We start from the raw sequence: 16,746 nt of genomic DNA on the forward strand, positions 1-16,746 counted from the left end.
CAGAAGGGACATGCATTCAATTTTCCCTAATACTATCCAGGTGCCCATAAGAGGACTAAGGAAAACAGTAAGAGGCGAAGTGGGATCGGCATTGTGTACATTTTACAGTCTTATATTAAAGAATGCCCTTTGGATTTATGTCACATATTTTTGTACCACAAAGCTACCCAAGAGGTTTTACAAGAGTGTATAATGTGTCCTGTGGAGGAAGGGGGGAGTAGCCGTATCAAGCCATCAGCTAGAATTAGGATGCAATCTTGGGTAGATAGAACAGAACACAGGGGGAAGGAAGACAGTGCCTCCTATAGTTTTCCTCCATTGCCTGCCATTCAGGCCTGGATGCCAAATTGCTGGGTGTTCTGCTTTCAAAATGAGATCTCTTCTCCTGGTCAAAACGTAATGATAACGGAGGACAGAAAGTGAGTTTTGCAAACATTCGGAGAGGTAGGTGGCCACGAAAGGCAGTGCCTGTGGTTACACACAGCAGGGTCCTCACCTGATGAGGCTTCTTCACTTCATTCCTTTCTTGTATCTGATCAAGTCTGAAAGCTGCTCACCTCTAGATTGGCAGGATATTTAACCATTACTATATCCTTGCTGTGTGCAAAGGTATTCAACAGCAGAGAGGTTGCTACTTTCCTTAACTAATTAAGATCATCTCACAACCAGAACCAGAGTTGTTTCTTCAATTTAAAGTGTGAATCATTTAAGTGCAGAAGCAAAGCCAGTATTGTAGGGACTCTAAGAGAAAAATAAATCACGTGCCTGAGATACACAAGACATTTCTCAGATCTCTGAAGTGAGCAGTGAGGACAAACTCAGATCTGTTTTGTAGAAGTCCAATTTGTAGATTTAAGATGAGATACCCCCTTTCTACTGCGAGTAGTGTCAATCTCCTTGTTGCCTTGTTCAGTGTTGCCAAACTGAAACACTTTGAAAGAACTGGTTTGATATTTGCAAGACAATTTCCTTATTTTCCTTGGGGAGGGGAAGGGAGGGATCTGCAGTTTCAAAACGTATTTTGCACAGCTCTCAACAAGACACAATTCACAAGTCTAGAGATAAGCACTGAGGTGGAGAAGAAAGTCTGTAAGAGTGACATGTTAGAATGAGATTGAACATGCTTATTTCACTTGTGACCTAAACTGCAAACACATTTGTCTTTGGGATGGAGCAATCAGCACACAGTCGGGAACTAGTGCAGTTTTTACATTAATTGATTCTCAGCAATGCCATATTTCAGCTCTTCCCAACATCCTACTACCCCAGAGCAAAACCTCTAGCTTATAAGAAAGGGCTTTGAGAGTGCAAAACCCCAAAAAAGTTAATTTTCCAGTGCCAGTCAGACTCCTCAGGGAACCCTAACTCAACATGCATGAGCAATACTCACAACAGGACAACACATTGCAAATAAAATGCAAAGCAGAACCAAATGGAAAAAGAAGGAGAGAAGGAGCTGCAAAGAAAGAGGATGCACGTGTGTATAAACACTTACACATGCACACAGAGGGGCACCACTGGATAAAGCTGCTCAGTTTCTGCTCTGTACACTGCAGAGCTACCTGGATGGAGGTCTCAGATCAGTCCAAGGTCATTGAACATAGCAAAGACAAAATGCTGCACCAGACCAAATGCAAACTCAATTAAAGGTTAAATGAGAGCTCATAATGACTTAGAACATGTCTCAGAGCAACCTCACTCATGACAAGGAAAAGTCCCTGCAAGTGCATGGTGCTGAGGACTCTGGGAAGGATCCTGCTAACATTTCAGCACATACAAATCAGGACTGACTCTGCTGACACAAGGTACAGATGAACAAAACACAGGCCACATGCCCTCAGTGCAAGGAAACTCATCCCAAGTGTTCTGTTCCCCCAGACAGCCTGATCAGTGTTGCTCTCCCAAGCCAGGACAGATGCTGGGAAAAGGTTGCCAAGAGAACTTTGTGATCTCTTAGGAAAACTACTTGCTCCTCATGCCACTGTAGCTCAGCTTCCACCTACAGGGTGACACCCAGAGCCACCCATGTGAAATAAGGAGGTTTCCTAGCAAGGTGACCCCATCATCCCACATGTTCAGCACTGGTGGACACAGTCCAGAATAGCCCAAACCAGCTGTTTGGCAGCATATTTTGCACACTTAATCCCTGCTTTTCCACAGTGGTGGGACTGCAGTCCTGCATGGCTTTTCTACAGGATGATAAGGAGATCACCTTTACATTTCATTGACTATATTGATCTGTACTTGATAAACTTCAAAGAGAAATCTCCAACATTCAAAAGGGTTCTTCTAAATCGTGGATCAGAAATCCACACTCACATTCAACAAGCCAGTGCTACCTCTCTGGTCCTCTGTGGGGTACAGAACTGTACCTCACAGCAGGAGTACCTCCTGCTGTACCCTCCAACAAAGCAGGAATGTAGGAGGTGACATTAGAAATATCCACATGATTTAGGACTTCTACTAATTTTTTTCTATTTGTGGCATTTAGAGCACACCAGCAGTCATGAAGTTTCTTGGCAATCTGCATCTGTCCTGGCTCAAGCTCCTGCATTCCCAGAATTGGTCTCTGGGTGTACAAGATGTTGAGACCATAAAAGCACTCTCAGAGAGCATGGTTGGAGGGTGAGGGACATTATAGCTCCTTTTCCTTAGCAGTTAGAGCACCATCAAGTGATGCAACAAGTCAAGTTCAAATGTTTATGTGGTTTAAACCTGCATGTCTCACCTTATCCAGTTACCAAGCAATACAGTCTTCTGGAAGGCATCTGGCTCCATCCACCCCACTGAACCTTTCAACTTTGAATGATAGACCCATTGGGGTGAAAGGGGGAAGTGCTTGGTAGCTGAGAAACTTAATGTACTTTCTTCAGAAGGAGGTTACTTGCAGTCCAGACCTCGCTCTGGTCACTGGTGACAGGAAAACGCTCCTGCAGAACAGGGATCAAAACCTTCCCTCCTTGTACCATGCAAATTGCTCTCTTTGCTGTTTCTTTTGGACACAACACCAGTTATATTATCAGAGAGGATTCTCCATCTTGGAAGAATACCCCTTCCATCGCAATATGTGTAAATGTGAGTTTCACTGCATTTCTAGGCTTTATTACTATAATAAGAGCAAGCCCTACAGCATCCCTTGACCAAACACATACCCCAGCAGGCTTCACAGAGATATTACAGATACAACTGAATTAAGACATTGATTTGCACCTCGTTCTCACCCAATTGCTCCAGCACTCCAGAGGCATTAGTGATTGACCTCATGTGATTACCTTTGCCTCCTCCAAACCTTATCCCTTGATCCTTTTTACAGCTAATTACATCCATTCTTGTTCTCTGCTCTCCAAACTTTCACTTTGTCGAATGCATGAACAACTAATTCAGTCAAACTTGACTGCTTAGCACGGGTTTCCACTGTCAGTCCCTGCAAAGATTGCTCAGACACTTGTCTTCATTCTTCTAGATTTCTCCTGTCCATTGAGGAAAGAGGCCCTGATGTGACCCATCTCCAGGGAAAGGTCACTCACCTAAGCTATTTCCCAGCTCTGGTAAAACTCAGCATTTAAATAAAGTACTGGGTGTAAAGTATGTCTTTTCTGTAGCATTTATGGTGTAAACGTGGATAGGCTGTGCTAGACCATGAGAGTTACAAACCAAAACTAATTAGAAGAGAGAAAGCACGAGGAAAACACGTTATATGCCTTTCAGTAATTTTGACCCTGTAAAGGTTTATGAACTTTGTGTGGAATAAAGGCCTAAGGTACTCCACAGAACAGAGTCTCTGGCAGAATCAAGACTGGAAAGGAGTAAAGACTGTGGTGGGGTATCCGAGGAAGCCAGATGATGGATTATGAAGACTAGCTTATTTAGTGTGGTAGAAAGAGAAGCCAATATTCTTCTGTTACAAACAATATAATAAGGGAGATGCATTAGCCTCTACATTTACAGCCTATATCATGGTATAGGAACAAGGAAATAGTCACATATTTTAGGAAATATTCCTCAAAAAAAAAGAGGAAATCAAAGAGCATATGATTGGTCATGATGTGACTTTTTAACTATGCAGGGCCACTTTCAGGAATTCATGGCTACAGTCATTAAAGAGTCAAACAAGGGTGTTGGGGTTTGAACACAGTGGCCAATACCTCCATGTTAGACACTGCCTGGCTAGCTGGAAATGAATGTGATGGGAAGAGGAGAATTTTCCCACCTTGCCCTGCATGCTGCACATAGGATTATATGACCGAGGACTCTAAAGAGATTTGTCTAGTGCTAGGGTCACATGCTGCTCAGGGCTTAATACTTTCAAGTTGCATTTGATAAAAAGCTAGAAAAGCTATTTGGATCTTTTCAGCCAGGAGGTTGAGGGTATTTACGATTGCAGCCTCTCATGGGCGTGCACACACAGACAGACCAGAAATCCTGCCCTCTGCAGAGTCCTGACACGTTTCCACAAGCAGGTGCTGGGATGAGGCACAGCAGGTTCCACAGACACCCAAAGAACCTATGTCCTAGAGCCACATGTATGACACTTCACTGGCACCAAGGAATCACAGGCTGAGAGCAGCCCAACAGCCCAAACACAACAGTTGCACCACCGAGAGCCTCCCATGGAATATCACTGCAGTCAAAAATCAATAAAAAAATCGAACAAAATACTAAAGTCATTTGCATTAGCTTAGCACCAGGTTGATATTAGTCACAGTTTAACCAGTTAGTCTACAGTAGATTGTTTCAACCCACTTTGCTTTGTAGCTTGATGTTTTCTGTTCACAGAAAGGTTTTTCACAAATAGGCCTGAAGCTACAACAAGAAACACTTTTCCCCCTACAGCCCTCCAGTCTACCTTCAGTTCCTCAGAAGTCACTGCAGCCACCTCACAGGTTCCTGCCTCTCCTGCAGGAGCTCAGCAGCCTTAGCTACCAGAGCAGACTTACTACACTTGACACTCTTCCATTCTTTCCACACCACTGCAAAGACAAATGTCTTACCTGAGGGAAAGAAAAGGTGCAGTAAAACCAGCAACCTCCATCTCAGCAGCTTGAACTTCAGCAATAAAAAAAAAAAAAGTCACCCTAACACTCCCCCCTGAGAGACGCAGAGCTGTAATGAGCTTATGTACTGCTAATTTCAGAAGTCACAGGTGTAGATAACCTCAATTACCTCACCCTGAGAGGAGAAAGAGGTAGAAAAAAAAAAAAGCCTCTGAGCAAGCCTCTGTGCTATATTCCTGGTGTTGGCCAGGGTTTGGGCTGAGAGGTAAACCACTGAACTTGGGAAAGGAACAGTCTGTATATGGCTTTTAATTTATTTTATCTTTTCCCTACATATGAAATTTATCTCTACTCTTTCTAGGTCATCAGTCTGCAGATCTGCCTTAGTCATCCGCCTAGGGTGATCATAGAAGAATAAATAAACAAATCACTGTCTTTGCAGGCATTGCGGTGAAGTAACTCCCTCCCCCCTTGACTTTCCTGTATTTCCCAAGCTGAGGAAGCCAAAGCCTACAGCAGTGAGCATGTCTTGGTCATCGACTGTCTCACCAGGCAGCTTTGCAGGAAAGCAACTTGAGCACAGCTCTGCTTCTCATGCAGGTGGGGGCAGCTCGTGCTCATGAGCCTTGTCAGCCCCATCGCCTGGTCATCAGCCTGGATGTGCCCCCACAGAATCAGGAGGTAGTGGGTAAATCCATGCCTGTAAGCACTGAACAGTACAGGCACACCTCACACACATCCCCCGCCTCTGGGGCTGGGATGTCTTTGTATTTGCAGGTCCCTTAGATTTTGAAAATTAAAGCAGGCAGGTAAGAAAAGGCAAAAAGAGAAGCTTGAGACAGATAGCTTTTAACACTCTATATTTCTCCTACATGTGGGTACATGGCATAAATCCATGCTCTGCACAGGGCCATTCAGATATGATCTTGTGAGCCATCCTACCCACTGTAGGAGAGCAGTAGGTGGAAGATCAGTTACAATCTCAATTTGCAGGGTGAGGGCCTTGGATGCTGTAGTACTAAATGCTGCATCACTGACTTTTGGTCCCACAGGATTTGTGAATCAAAGGTTCTGTTGGCTCTGGTGGACAGCAGGACTTGAGGGATCCTGCAGGGGCACGGGTGTCAGAATAAGGCATGTAAGCCTCAGTCCATTTCCAGAGTGAATTAAACACTAATGTCTCAGTTGTAGGAAGGCTTCCATTTCCAGTGTACCTTGCTTCTCAAGAAGAACATGAAGGTTTTCCCTCTGAAAATCCAGAGGATAAGTATTTGGTCTTGCAGAAACTCAATGAGAAGAACAAAAGGAATTTCCACCACCTTTTAGCCAACTCACTTCTCCTGTCAATAAACAGAGCAGAGCATTAAGCAAGAGCATAGAAGACCTTGGTTTACAGCCTTTTTTGACCTTAAATGTTTGCTCTCCTTGACATTTTTGGGGGAAGTGCTCTCCCATAAGGTTTCAGGAGCTCTGCTGAACCTGTGCTTCCACAGCTCTTTTTCAGGTTACATGGTTTAGACAAATCTCGACAGCCTCTGCCAGAGAACCCCTGCAGCCTTCTGAGCAACCCAGTTCAGTGCTTCAGTTCATCACGAAGCTTAAAGATGGCTTGCCTTTAACTGTCTCTTGTTTATAGAAGGAAACCCAAAGAGCACTCCCAGGATCCTACAAGCAATTGTTCTTGCCTATTTGTAACTACTATGATGAACTAAGATGGGACTTTCCACCCATCTGGTCTAATTTCCCGAAGATTGCGTGCCTGCTGGGATCAGTTGCCCCACCAAGTTGCCCTTTGCTGAAAGGTCCTGACAGAGAGATGCACAAAAGATATTTATGTGCAATTTATTTTTATTTTTTTCAACTGTTTCCTTTTTCTATGCCATAAGTGATCATAATTTAAAAATGTATTTTGCTAGTTACTGAGTGTGATGTTCAATATGAACCTTCTGTGAATAAATTAGTTCAGATCATTTCTCTGAACAAGTTCTGAGATGAGTCAGTTCTCAGGATTTTCCCACAGAGAGTTGTTGTTTTCTGCATTTCTAGTTATTAATGGAATAAAATTACTTGGCCTTTTGTAATCTAATAAAATTTTCCTCTTATGAACAAGGTGTAAAGGTTGATCATATGTTGTTACAGCTCCACAGTATTTTTGCCTCCTATGAAAAACTGCTCCTCTGGCAACATTTTTGCTTTGGCAATAAATTATAATAAAGTTTTGAGATTTTATTTCTTTATGCATATATCTATATTTAAATCTGCCATTGATTATCACTTTATTTATCTACATTTCTCTTTTGTGAGTTTGTGTTTTCATTTAATATAAGGAAGCATTATATTAGCATGGTGTAGAGAACTAGTGCTTTGATACTTACCCTTTTTTCATTCCCCATTAATTAATACTCAGTATAATTCTAGCAAGTTTTAAAAAAAAAGGCATAACAAAGCCCATGAATCTTTATGTGTAACAAACATGCCTAATAGCCTAAAGTAAGCAGTCATCTGTCTTTTCAAGTGATCAAACAGGATGAAAGACAGCTAGCCATAACACATCCAGTCTTATTTACTTACTCCTCTTCCTGTTCACAGCAAAATACACAAATGGATCTCAAACTTTACCTCAGTGATTCAGTTTGCTAGTGTCAGAAGAGCAAAACACTGTAATGCCTCTCTCCGGGCTGCAGCTGATGCCTGTGCTCTGCCTGCACCGACCTCCAGCACCACGTGGATGTCTACACTCTCTTGGGAGTCCCTTCTGTGCCACTGGCACTCATGAGCCCCCAAACATTGGCCTTATGTCCATTAGCAAACACACACTCCTGGATCAAGCATCACAGAAACTTTCCACCTTTATGAGAACTGCTAATCAACGCAAGATTTTGGAGAATCTGTTTGTGGATAGAGGGACAGGTTTGAGCATGGCTAGGACAGATGTGCTCCCAGAAGTGGGTTAAGTGGCCCCCAGGCTAATTTCGGATGGTTACAGAGATGAGGTGTGAAGGCATGATCCAGCTAAACTCTTTGAAAGCCATAGCTTCAGGAGATGCCCAGGGTCCATGTAGCTTCTAAGGGTTTCCTGTTCCTGTGGATGCAATCTTAGGAGATATTCCAGCTGTTATTTTTTCCCTCCAGTTAGAGGTTTAGAGTTTTAACATTCAGGGAATGCTTTTTCAGAGAAAATAGTTGAAAATTGTTTCAGAAGTACTGTAGACAAATCATAGCAGGAGAGGAAAAAAAAAAGCTAATAATGTTTGTGAACTATAGAAAAAATGCAGAGAAGAATCCGAACAGGACCATGGAAGAACATCCAATTCCAGATGAAGCAACCATACCATTTTGACAGATATTCTTAAGGAGTTTATTGAATGGGATCCTCACTCCCCAGTAATCTGTAGCAGGGCTGAATTGTCTTTATTGGTACAAAGCATTTTACCTAAGTCTAAACCAAATCTTCTCTTACTGCCCTTCACAGTCTCTGCCTCTTGCTCTGCCCGACAGGGACTCAACTGTCCTGGTCAGGGTGCCCTCACTCTCTCCTGTTCTCATCAAATAACACAGGAAGTTGCTGAGTCTTTTATCACAGACCTCCAGGTTTTCTTGAGGGCCTTGTGAAGCTTTTTGAGCTGCTTGGAGTGCATGCTCTACAAAGACTTTTAAAATGAACATCTACAGCTTGCTAGCACAGGAGGATGGATCTCTGAGTTGCCTATTCTCCCTCCAGCACTGTGTTTTGGCACTGAGCAGCTTGAGTTAGACACCATTTCCATTTCATGTTATCTGAGCACTTCAGAAAGTTATATTCCTAAAGCACACAAACTGCTATGTCAGATCAGATCAGGTTATTTGGTAAAAATAATAAGAGAACAAATATGAGAAAATCTGTCCATTGGAGAAATTTTATTCTAAATACCCATCAAGTACCGGACTGAAATGGTGAGGAAGTTATACTGAAAGGTGGGTGATGAATACGAGAGCAGAAAATAACGTTTTGGATTAGCCAAAAAAAAAAAAAGATTAATTCCTTCCAGCAAAAGGGAACAGTTTTCATAGGATGAGTTGTCAGCCTTTTGCAAATTAAAACGAAAGGACATTCCTTAAGGGAAAATTGTTTCAAAATAAAATAAAAAATCACTGTACTTAGAAAATCTAAACCATTGTAACTTTCCCCAGCTTGCTTTGTTTGCTTTAGCTTAAGGCAGTCTAGATCTTTAGAATACATGCTCCATCACCTACAGGCTGTCTGTCCTTTCTCTCCCTTTTTTTGTCACTGATTCAGCCCATCTGTATATGGTTTCCAAGGATCCCTCTTCTTCTTCATGCAGTTGGCACTCTGGACATGGTTTGTGGAGGATGTCCTAGAGAGAAAGACTCCAAAGACATGGGACAAAATGTAACTGAAGCCTCTTTCCCAGGCCAGGAACATCACAGTGCATCCTACATTTTCTGTCAGCATTCTTAGTAAACCTCACACAAACTGAAGGTAAAAAGTTGTATTAGGTCATTCGCCTTGTTCTTCACAAACTGACCATCATGTTATTTAAATTCAGTGTCTGGGGGAATCTCCCTTTTTTTTGATCAAGTCGTTGAGTCCTGCGACAAGATCAACACTCATTTGAATGACACAATTTGTTTGATAGAGGCAAGGAGGCTTTGACAGTCCAGGCCATTCTCATTGGCTTTGGTGGTTCCTTATTACTGCAAGATGGATGTGTCTCCCAGTCTTGAATGCATCTACCCCCACGGCATTCATCTGGGTCAAATCAGTGACCCCACTTTATGACAGACCTTTCCATTAGTTTTTTTAATTGTCTTTACTTACTAGAAGCACGCAGTTGTAGATGAGCAGTGAGTTTTCAGTGCTGACTTGTAGCTGGCATAGCAACAAAACATACACACTTGTATGTCCCTGCAGTGGGTGGAGGACACAACACTGACTACTACTACTACTGGGTTGCTTCATGCCTGCCATTGTAACACCTTGATTTCCACTGCAGCTAGCTTTGTTCTGTGCAAATATTGAAACTTTCCATGTTGGAGAGCTGTTTCCTTGTGGTTATTGTTGTTATTTAACAACGTTAATATCCAAGGAACATTATAACATCTATTCCATGAGGAAAACTATGCTTTGTAGCAGAACATCAGGTCTGGCAGAGCAGTAGTTTTCATGGCAAGACCATGTCTTTTGCTAATCCCAGGAAAACCTGCCCAGTGTGGTCAGTTTATAAGTCTTTGCAAAATTACTCCTCACAAATGTGCTGTTGAAATGCCTTTAGACTTCTTGGCAGCTGGGTTCCCCTCTGGTTTCTCTGTGTTGCTCAAGGAATTTGAACAGTCAGTCCTTGAAACTGCAGCCGGTGCCATCTTCACTAAGTTTGCTCCTGGCCCTTCCTCACTAACTTTTTCAAGAAATCCCTTTTGTCCTCTTGAAATTTTCTTTAATCTTCTTATTTTTGTGCATATGTAATCGAGCACAGGCAGGCTATCTAACAGCAACAGTCTGAACTGATTTAAAATCATTAGAGGACCTTGGCAGTAGATGCTAGAGGAGTATTAAGTGTTTATACTATGTCTGTTTGCTTATATTGCACCTTTGCCAGAGCCATAATTCAATTTATGCATGCGGATCAACTTTTTAATACATTCCAGGAATAATTATTGTCATCATTTTGCGTTTCAGTATGTGTATTCAAATAAAACATGTTGCAATTGGATTGAAAAGGTTGAATCCTGTTTTGAAAAGTCTCATTTAAAGTTTGTGTGTTTCAGAATAAAAGTAATTTTAAAAGTTGTGATGTAGCAGTATCACAAACACATTTTTTCAAAGTATGAAGGCATATATTCCTCCGTGTTCCTACAGAACTTGCCTAATGAAGTGTGATTTCATTTAGCAGCTTTCAATTATGCATATCTATATATACATAGATATGCATATGTATATACAATGAAACATAAAGTCCACAGCTCTCTATGTTCAAAATTATTTTTCATGATCTTACCTAGCGCTATTTGAAATTTTTAATTATTACTTCCAGACTTTCATTTAGAAGTGCATTTTGGTGCAGTTGCAAGAAACTGTTGGAGCTGTATGCTAAGATGCATGTATTGACAACCATGTAGGCAGGTAAGAGCAATACACTGCAGTTTCATAACATTCCTCCAGTTTCAAGAAGTGCAGTCCCACGCTTCTGAATGTCCAAATTCTAAATAAAAATCCCTTAATAAATCAATGCCAAAAATTTCAGTAATAGCTACTTTCTTGATGGTCAAGGAGTGCTGCCAGAATCAAAAAACTCATTGTCTGTGGTAAAATTTGTCAACACTGCTATGAGCCACAGAAACTTATTATCAGCTGTTTTCCATAGAGGCATTTGCTTTTTTGACTTTTTAATTGTTGGATGAAAACTGACCTTTCAGTTGGCCATGAAATAAATGTTCATTTTCACAGACAAAACACCTGTCTGAGATTGCAGACACCCCTCAGACTCTGCAAGCCTCTATATGCCGACAGAAAGGAGTCCTCTTTGCACAGCAGTCATCTACCAATTACTGCAAGAGCAGCTACTATTAAAGATTTTGCTTTGGAGTGGGAAATAGCTTGTGGTTTTGCACAGCAGACATTTTTTGTGGCACACAGTCAGGACCACGTCCTCTTCTAAGAAGCCGGACAATTTTAGTCCTTGGCATTGGCAAGGCAGTGACAGCCCCTGGAGGAAGAGTGGCTGCGGCCACCCCCTGGTGTCCCGCTGCTTCAGTGTGCCTCTAAAAATGAATCCTCACATACTTGTTTTTCAGAGAACAGCAACGGGTTTGTTTCACAACAGCTTTTGCTGTATTTTACTTACATTTCTTTCTCTCATTCCCTTCAAGGAAGAAAAGACATGAATCAAGCCTTTGTTTAAAGTGGCAGTCTCCGTGGCTTAACCCTCTCTGCCCGAGGGACACGCACCATCGCAGCCTTCCGGACACACCACCTGTCAGGGACAGGGCAATCTTTGTCACCCACCTAGTCATGAAAAGTGTGGAATCCCACCACGATATGACAACTTATGACTTTATTGTTTAGCAGTCTCAAAATAATACTTTACCAAAGCTAAATCTTAAAATCAAGGTGTCTGAGTCCTGCTTGCAGCTGAAAATTATTAAATGCAATATACGTCACTGGTGGTTTGCTTATGCCTTACTGCTTAGAGCACAGTAACGATGCTGGCTGCTGATGAACAACTGCTGTTGCTGTCAGCAATAACACTGTCACACAGAACAACATGAGAGAATGCCAGCATAAATAAATATACAAATTTCCATCTTTTTCACTTGGAGTATTTAATCTCTGAGTTTTGTCCAAACTGATACTGCCTAGGTATTTTCTCTGGAAGACTAAACAAATACTGACATGTATCTAATTGCTTAATTGTTGACTTGAATGTTCTTAAACACCAATAGAAGAATGGAGGACCATACAAGTGTCCTCATCAATTTGAGCACCTCAACCAGTCTCAGCACGTCACCGTTAATGGATGCCAGTCTGCCCAAGCTTGTGGCAATGTAGTGCCATCTGAAATTACTATTGGTACAATCTAGGGAGGAAAGAACCCACTAAATTTAACAAATTCACACTTAACAACATGCACCGATGAACCACAGAAAGAAAGAAACCAGGACGATATCTATGAACATGAACATCAGAAACTTTGCAGTAGACTGTTCAACAGGTATTTCTTCAGAGATATATTAGACAGTTTTTCCATTGGATACTGACTTATTTTTAAAAATGATTGAAATATGTCATAGAAAATGCATTTAATTTAGAACTATAAAAATAAACTTACTTTTTAGAAGTATTGTACTTTTATTCTGTTTTTTCTTTGAACTTCCATTATTTTACTCCAAATGGGATGGAATCTACAATAGAATCATCAAGGTTAGAAAAGATCTCTAAGATCACTGAATCCAATCATTAACACAGCACTGCCAAGTCCACCACTAAACCATGTCCCTAAGTGCCACATCTGCACATCTTGTAAATACCTCCAGGGATGGTCACTCCACCACTTCCCTGGGCAGCCTGTTCCAGTGCTTGACAACCCTTTCAGTGAAGAAATTTTTTTCCAATATCCCATTTAAACCTTCCCTGGTGCAAGTTAATGTCATTTGCTCTTGTCTTGTTGTTTGTTACCTGGAAGAAAAGACCAACCACCACCTTGATGCAGTGGGTGACACCAGCTAGCTCCAAAGAGTGAAACATCTCACCCACATGCACCAGCCTGCTTCTGGCTGAGGCTGGAGATCTTTCTGGCACGTGGGAAAACCTTGTAAAAGACCCACTAACCATTGTTATACTTCTGTCAGGGCATAAATTGTATTATTTTTTATTCAAGAGCAAATTCTATGAGTCTGGGGGAAAAACTGAAATTAGAGATGACCCATAAACCTAATCAACAGCCCATCAAAAGAATTCTGTGGGTTCAGGTTTGAAGCTGAGCTGCAGTATCAGGACACGCTGCAGAAAATTAGTGTATTCAAACTGCGTAAAATGAACAGTGCAGCTGTTGACAGACAGTCACAGAAACAATTTGTTTAAAAATAAAACAACTCAAGAAAACATACTAGGAACTTCAGTGACTTAACAGAAGCAGATGCAAAATGTTGTAATGTGGTAATTAGAGTGAACTGCCTGAATGCATAGTGATATTGTGCAAGACAGATCAATTTAGAAATGTACAGCTTGTGATGAAATATTTGCTTGTTCCAAGCCTTAAGAATACAGAACATTGAGTTTTCTGTTCTGAGGGCGTGGGGATGTTTGGTGGGGCCGAGGTCCTGCTTGTCAGAGGGCGCCCTGTGTTCTGGCAGGCACTACCTTCTGATAACAATTCCTTTCCTCCTGCATGGGAAGACAGAACGTGGGAAGATTAATTAATTACTCAAAACAAACAGATCTATCGCAGTGCCCAATTGCACTCTTTGGTGGAGACTATGACAGAAACAATGCTGACACTGGACAGGTGGTACATACTTGATGTCTAAAGACTGCTGGGGAACAGCAGAAAATACGAGCTTTATATGAATGTGTGCCTGTATGCTCCGGACTCTGACTTTGAAAGGAAGCTGTTTACATGGGAGAGCTGAATTTCTAGCTTTTTTTTTTTTTTTTTTTTTTTTGCATAAGAGCTCTCTGGCAGTTTGCCTGATTTCAGAGCATGGATATTTTGCAATTATTGTTGTCTGTCTCATTCTTCTTTTCCTGTGAAACACACTGCAGCAGGACAGGCCCTTGCTGTACTCTCTTCTCCTGCTTCCAGGATGCAAACCCATGGCTGCGGGGAGGCTGGGGAGGGAGGTGGCAGAGGGTTTCTAGAGAAGTAAGGACTGTGGAAGGTGTTTTCTGCCTGCCCTCTTCAGCTGTTTCATTAAAATAGCCCCCAAGCCTGAGGAGTTGCTTCCCTGCAGGCAGAGAGAACAGCACTGTGATCCATCAGAAAGCACTCTGGGCATGCTTCCTAGGAGGGGAATCTGGGTAGAGGCTAATGGATGACTGACCCCTGCGGATGGGAGCTTTCCATTTAAACGTATAACATTTAAAACATAAGTAACATAAGTCACCCTCTTTGTTTTGTCTTATGCCCTTATCGCAAGATTTATTCTAAGTCCTCGGGTAATCTCAGGTTCATTCACAGAAATGTAAAGTCCTAACAGTGTACAGTAAATGTATTTTTGACTAATAAATCTGCAAATAAAAAAATGCTCATTTTTCATTTGCATAAAAATTTGTATTAATATGTACTAACATTCACACTGTATTTGTGCTTATCTATATATGTTTGTTCAAGAGTACCTATCATTGTATACAAAGTTTCAGAATTAATCTAATAAAATTAATATCTTTAAGGGCCAGGAGACAGAAAAAATAAAAACATGCTGAGCAGAAGAAAGAGAGAGAAGGAGGGAGAGAGGTAAGAAAGTGTCTGATTCTAGAGATTAGAGAGGAGCTAAAATAAAAGGAATAGCACTGTGCTGACACGCTAAAATTCAAAACATGCTTCTGGAAGATAGACTAGGTGCACTACAGGCTAAGCTTTTTGAAACTCAAAGATAACGTTTTGTTTATTTCTAAAGGCCTAGAAAGGCCAGCAGGTAATAAAGTGTTTCTGGCCAGCAGCTACAAACTACTGAGTTTTCAAAACCTTCAGAGTTACCGGCGATCTGATGGACCATTGTTACAGTTGCTAAGCAGCTAAAACAAATAGCAAGTGAAGTGGCAGGAGCATCACTGTAATGGCACACAGAACTCCTCAGACCAGTAGTATCACTTTTGGGAGCCTTGCCCACACTAAGAAACCCAAAGCAAACATAGCTATTACCTCAATAAATGTATAATGAACTGGGAATCCTCATTAATTCATTCAGTAAGGAGGCACTCATTAATTGGTTTCTCAGAAACATTAAGAAATAAGATCCAGATGAGTGTGACCTGAGACACAGAACTTGTTCTCACGCAACTTTGCAAAACAAGAGCAATTAAGATGCAAATACATCGTCCTAAAAGGGATTGAGTATTTTAAAATACTAATTAAAAAATCGTTGCAAGATCTGCTCAGGTAGAGAAATGATGTTGTGTTCTTTCTGTGTTTTAAGCACACCCCCACCCCCACCCCCTCTACTATTAAGACTCAATTTGTAGCAGGAGGAGAAAACCAGATGGTAATCCCCAGTCTCAATAAATGGGGATCTTTCTATGTGCTGTCATCTGCTCGCTCAGCCCTTGCATTGTGAACTCAAGGCCCAGTGTGGTGGAAGAAAAACAATTTTATTGGCAGGTGGAATTGGTGCTATTTAAGGTCAGATGTTTGTCTATGTCACTTATTTAGGTCTGCACTTTGTTAAATGCTTGATAAGAAGAATGGAGAAAAAAATTGAAAATTGAATGATCCATTTCTTCAGCCAGAAGGTATTTTGTCTTGTCAGGGTTGAAGAATTTCACATGCTTATGTACATATGTATGCTATTCTGAAACTAAAGTTCCAGAATTTATTCAAATAAAAATTGTTTTTAATTAATTCATAGTTAATTTAGTAAATTGCCATATTTTTTCAATATGTTCAAATGATATTTGGAAAAAAAAACCCAGTACTTTTTTAGTGTGTGTTTAAATATCCTTCCCTTTCCTTCTGGTAATAACTATGGAGTAGTAAAAGTTGTGTAAAGACAACACATTTGTAACCTGTGCAAGAAAGAAACAGCGTACAGAGAATATTCACAGAAGGACAGAAAGGCTTGCAGAACCATTGAGACAAGAAAGAAAACTATGTACATAGCAAAGAAAACTATGCATGATTGGATTTTATTAGATATTATTATGAGTTAAGCAAGATAATCTAAATGTCAATATTTAGACTCTAGAAAATATATCTCCATAAAATATTATAAGTATTTGAGGTTTATATAGACCATGCCCTCCTTCCTGTGCAATGGTCTGTTGAATCTCAGCCTCTGCTTCATGGAATATTCAAAGATTTCTGAACAATGAACCAACCTGACCAACAGTAGAGACTGAGAGGTGCACTTCAAAGAGTAATATTGCTCTGGCTTATTAGATGTTCTGAAGGAACATGGTGTATTTGGTGGAGATACATTTTCTAGAGTTTAAATATTGACATTTAGATTGTCTTGCTTAACTTATCTGAGGTGCTTGTCTTTACAGACCTTGCACCTTCTGAGAAATAGGCAGTGTACTTGTATTACAGTATGTCTACTT

The 16,746-nt window shown here is 41.0% G+C and overlaps 1 long non-coding RNA gene across 1 annotated transcript; it reads right to left on the bottom strand.

Moving 5' to 3' along the window:
* Positions 1–8,812: 8,812 nt before the first annotated feature.
* LOC127469890 (uncharacterized) lies at positions 8,813–16,296 on the bottom strand. The gene is made up of 3 exons (XR_007904109.1): positions 12,821–16,296; positions 11,837–11,965; positions 8,813–9,362 (listed from the first exon to the last, which is right to left on the bottom strand). It is a non-coding gene; the product is annotated as an uncharacterized LOC127469890 (long non-coding RNA).
* Between the last annotated feature and the right edge of the window lie 450 nt (positions 16,297–16,746).

This window comes from Manacus candei, unplaced genomic scaffold, assembly GCF_025592945.1.
Source record: "Manacus candei isolate 608988 ecotype Guabito, Panama unplaced genomic scaffold, ASM2559294v1 h1tg000018l, whole genome shotgun sequence".
Lineage (NCBI taxonomy): Eukaryota > Metazoa > Chordata > Aves > Passeriformes > Pipridae > Manacus > Manacus candei.